General features: G+C 36.2%; 1 pseudogene; it reads left to right on the plus strand.

The window, feature by feature from the left end:
• Positions 1 to 767: 767 nt before the first annotated feature.
• LOC123816093 lies at positions 768 to 937 on the plus strand (annotated as a pseudogene).
• Positions 938 to 5,604: the final 4,667 nt, after the last annotated feature.

Raw genomic sequence — 5,604 nt, forward strand, 5'->3', positions numbered from 1 at the left:
TTCATAATTAATTTGTTTTATCATAACTTTTGTCTTCAAATCTTTCCAATTTCATTGTTTTCTTTTTTAAAAACTGTAACAGACAAATTACACCCTAATTTTTTCAAAATAAACAAACTTAAGATTATGCATTTACAATTAAATAAGAAACAGATTTAAATATAAAACATAGTTATATGTAAAGTTGTCCATTCAGTTATTTGCTAAATATTTAACCCATTGAAATTTGGGGAAATAGTGTTTTCTCATGCAAAGTTTATGATACATTCTCAGTACATTTTAAAGTCATGTTCAAAGAACATGTAGGCATTTTGTTTTATAATTGATTGAGGTTTTTATTGCAGTTTAATATATGTTTAACATAGAATTTTATGAAAACTTGGGGGAAATTTTATCCCTTTGCCTATGAAGAATAATATGTCATAGACATTACATTACTCTATATTATAATTTACATTCAAATTATTTACAGTCATGCTATTTTAAAAAGTTTGTTTTTTCTTATTCTCTTGTTCATTTTCTCTTGACCTACCACAGAAATGTATGATTGTATAAAGTTTCTGGCTGCAGTTTGGTGTGTCTAGTTATTTGCATTTATTTGAACTAAAAAGAAAATATTAACATTTCAGCCCATTTATCTGTTCATGACAGAAGACTGTGGGCATACAGAAAATTTCAGGGAAGAAGTAAGAGTAGGCCACCACGCCCTGCACCAGCGTGAGTGCCTCTTCTCTTGCTTTGGACCTTCCACCTCACTGCTGCTCGAAATGGATCCCAAATGCTCCTGCTGCACTGGTGGATCCTGCAGCTGAACCAGCTCCCGCAAACGCAAAGACTGAGAGAAGAGCTGCTGTGCCTGCTGCCGCTGGGCTGTGCCAAACGTGCCCAAGGCTGCGTCTGCAAAGGAGCATCAGGCAAGTGCAGCTGCTGTGTGTGACATCAGGGACAGCCTGCTTCCCATTGTAAATAGAGCATTGTCTACAAACCTGCATTTTTTAATTTTTCATAAGCCCTAACCCAACTGTTGTTTTCCTTTTTGTATGGAATATTTGAATGACAATAAACTTATCTAGGCTCTTAACAACAACAAAAGTATTAAAAGTAAGCCACAATCCACCTATCAAGTATTTCCAAACGTCTCAGGATTTTTCATGTATTTTGACAGAATTTTGTTTAAATCATTAAGTTTCATGACTACTATAACAATATTATTATGAGAATGTTTAGGCTTTTAACATACATTGTTACTTTTGCTACATTTATTGTTTTGAATGAATTTGATATTTTACTGCTTCTGTATTTTTTATGCTTCTTTTTTATGTCATTCTTATTCTTATAGTTTTTTAAAAGATATATTTTTGTATATATGGCTAAATTTTAATCTATTGCATTTATTTATTTATTTATTTATTTTTCACCCCCAGGATATGTTTATTGATTTTTAGAGAGAGGGGAAGAGGGAGAAAGAGAGAAACATCGATTGGCTGCGTCTTGACCAGGGATAAAACCTGCAACCCAGATATGTGCCCCTCCTGGGACTTGAACACACAACATTTTGGTGTATGGGACAACATTCCAACCAACTCAGCCACTTGTCTAGGGCATGCCTTCTTATTCTTTTAATTTTCGAGTTCTATTATCTGTATTTCTTGTCATGCACAACATTTCTTATCTTTGTTACTATATTTATTTTTTAGGATTTCTTACTGATTTTCCTTTTTTTTTACTTAAAACAACATTTAATTGATTTTATCCACTATGATAAAAGACTATACAGTTTACTACATTTAATTCTATGACTATAATTATTAAAATAATAAATATGACACTAAACACATGTTATATTCAATTGAAGGAAAAATACTGTCACACACAGAAATAGACTAGAAGTATGTCACTTTTGTTTTGCTTTTCCCATTCTCTTCTAGAAATTTAAAAATGTAATCAGGTTTCACATACTGTATTAATTAGGAATTTAATTCACCTTTAGGTAATCTCAGACATGAAAATAATAGTTATGTTTTAAAATTATATATTTTGAGTGGTTTTACTTCATATCACATTAAATTTTATAACTATACACGTGCAACATATTGTTTATTTATTTATTTTTTAAATGCTTCTTTTTAAATTTATTTTTAGAGAGGAAAGGGAAGGAGAGAGAGAGAGAGAGAAACATCAATGTGCGGTTGCTGGGGGCTATGGCCTGCAACCCAGGCATGTACCCTGACTGGAAACTAACCTGCGACACTTTGGTTCGCAGCCCACACTCAATCCACTGAGCCATGCCAGCCAGGGTTGTTTATTTATTTTTAATGAAATATTATCACAATTGATTTCAGAATCAAACTAATTTAGTAAATGACTGACACACATAAACAGGCAAATGTGACAAGCTTCAGATTTTACATAGAACTTCTTCAATGAGATCTATCTCCTCAGTCTAGCTTAATTCTCCTCAGCTATGGATTATATCATGTCCTTGCCCTGGGGGTCAGGAGAAATCAATTTTTTTTAAAAAAAAGCTCTGAATTAAGATGCCTTATGATGTTGTCCCAAATGTATAAGCTCCTTTTTCCTCGAAAAGAACCACCCCAGGCCACCACTGCACTTTTATTTTAATGTAATGTTTGGGACAATTGTCCCAAAGGGCTGATATTTCCCAATTAATCTGAGGGTATAATAAAACGAGCCACAAAACAATATTTGAGATTTTGGTTTCTCACCCTTATCAAGACTCACGGCTTCCCATCATCAATATTTATTGAGCATCTGCAGTGCATTAGGCACAACAACATACAAAAACACGTTGTCCCTGTCCTGGAGGAGCTTATATTCTAAAAGAAAAAAAAATACACCCCTTTTAAAATGGTCTTTTTGTTTGGTGTTTTTGCAAGGTACTGAGGAAACCATCTGTAGGGTGGACTTTGGATATAACTTAGCCCCCTTATTTAAAAAAGAGAAGAAGAGGAAGGATTTTAAAGGCAGCCAATGACAGACATTTCAGGATAGGTAGAGTTTACAGGGAGATAATACGATCTCATCAGCTAAGGAGAGATTTAGGGCAGTAAATAGGGCAAGGGAGAGAGTTTGTGGGATGCAAGCAAAGGAAGCCAGAAAGATCATTCAACCCTTCTACCAAGTACATGCCACAAAGTAAGAATGGTTGGTGACAGGACAGAAGGCTAAAAAAGGTAACCCTCTGCACCTGACAAATAGAAAGAATGAAGGATCAAAGTTGAAGGCAGGTTATAAAAGTATCAAGAAATTCTTAAAAACAAAAGTGATTTGGAAGCACAAAACTTAATTAATGCTACACAATGTCATGATGGGTCAAGGACATTGAGGCTTCTGAAGTTAGAAAATGCCATATACTGAAGGTGGCAGCACAGGGAAATACGACTTGCCTCATCACACAACAATCAAAATTACATCTAAATTATAGAACAACCATTGCTAAGAACTGGCAGAAATTGAATAGAACGGAAGTCTGACAACTACGGAATTAAAGAAACCACATCCATCCAGACTCGTAGGAGGGCAGAGATGTGGAATGAGCTAGTCTAACGTATATGTGTGGTAGATAAAAATTCAGGAGGGATATCTCAGGAATGAGGAGTCCCTGCCCCACATGAGGCTCCCCAGCCCAAGGTACTAGCTCCAGGAAGATAAGTCCCCATAACTTCTGGCTACAAAACCCAGAGGGGATTCAGTCAGTGGAAGAAAATTCTGGAGCCCCAAGCAGTTCTTCTTGAAGAACCCACACATGAACTTATCAGACTCACTCTCTCTGAGCTCCAGCCCTCGAGTAGTAGCTTGAATGGCCCCAGCAGCATACAGGGCAGAACTGAAGTGGCTGGCATCAAGGCGAGTGCTGGGAGAGAGCTTTGTCCCAGACAGAGGGTGGGCAGAGCCACAGAGCAGGCAGGTGGGTGCCATATCTGAGACTCCATTAACATGGCTAACACTGTTTTTCCTGCCCTGGAGATCCTCTGAGGCTCTGTTCCACCCACCTTACAGCTGTTAACAGTAGTTTTTCCCTGTGAATGGTTGGTCTTGGTTCAAGCCTCACAACTTCCTAAATCCCTTCAAACAAGCAACAGCTGGCCTCAGTGAACCCCCAGCCCCGCATACCTCTTGCTAAATGGCCTCAGGACTGGCACTAGCAACAGCTGTAGGGTTTTCTATGTACAGTTTAGTGTCATCTACAAACAGTGGCAGTTTTACTTCCTCCTTTTCAATTTGGATGCCTTTTATTTCTTTTTTTTTTTTGTCTGATTGTAGTGGCTAGAACTTCCAATACTATGTTGAATACAAGTGGTGAAAGTGGACAGCCTTGTTTTGTTCCTGATCTTAAAGGGGAAATTTTTAGTTTTTGCCTATTGAGTATGAGGTGGTCGGCTATAGGTTTCTTGTATACAGACTTTATTATTTTGAGGTATGCTCCCTCTACTCCCACTTTGCTGAATGTTTTTTATGATAAATGGATGTTGTACTTTACCAAATGCTTTTTCAGCATCTATTCATACAATCATGTGATTTTTGTCTTTCATTTTGTTTATGTGATGTATTACATTTACTGATTTGCAAAAATTGTACCATCCTTGCATCCCAGGGATGAATCCAACTTGATCATGGTGTATGATCTTTTTAGTGTATTGCTGGATCTGGTTTGCCAATATTTTGTTGAAGATTTTAGTATCTATGTTCATCAGCAATATTGCCCTGTAGTTTTTTTCTTCATTGTGTCTTTATCTGGTTTTGGAATTAGTATGATACAGGCCTAATAAAAAGAGTCGGGGAGTCTTCTGTGTTCTTGAATTTTTTGGAATAGTTTGAGAAAAATAGGAATTAGCTCTTCCTTAAATGTTTGGCAAAATTGTCCTGTGAAGCTGTTGGGTCTAGGGCTTTTGTGTGCCAGGAGTTTTTTTTTATTACTGCTTCAATTTTACTAGCTGTTATATGTCTAATCAGGCTTCTGCTTCTTCTTGATTCAGTTTTGGATGATATGTTTCTAGAAATGTGTCCACTTTGCCCAGGTTTTCAAATTTCTTGGCATATAGTTGTTCAGTAATTTCTTACAATCCTATACAAAGGATTGTGATATTGATTGTAATTTCTCCTCTTTTGTTTCTGATTTTATTTATTTGCATCCTCTCTCCTTTTTTCTTGATGAGTCTGGTTAAAGGCTTGTCAATTTTGTTTATCTTTTCAAAGAACCAGCTCCTGGATTTATTGATTCTTTGAATTGTTCTTTTAGTCTCTATGTCATTTCATTCTGCTCTGATCTTTGTTATTTCCTTCCTTCTACTCCCTCTGTACTTTGTAGTTGTTCTTCCAGTTCTTGTAGATGTAGGGTTAGGTTGTTTATTTGAAATTTTTTCTTTTTTTAGATAGGCCTGTATTACTAAAAACTTCCCTCTCAGGGTTGCCTTCTCTGTGCCCCATAGGCTTTGGGCTGTTGCTTGATTATTTTCAGTTGTTTCCAGAAACTTTTGATTTCTTCCTTGATCTCACTGTTAACCTATTCATCGTTTAATAACATGTTATTTCAATCACCATGAGTTTGACTGTTTTTGAGTTTTTTCTATGATGTTGGTTTCT

The sequence above is a fragment of the Phyllostomus hastatus genome, unplaced genomic scaffold (assembly GCF_019186645.2).
Source record: "Phyllostomus hastatus isolate PE091 unplaced genomic scaffold, TTU_PhHast_1.1 phas_contig_1048, whole genome shotgun sequence".
Lineage (NCBI taxonomy): Eukaryota > Metazoa > Chordata > Mammalia > Chiroptera > Phyllostomidae > Phyllostomus > Phyllostomus hastatus.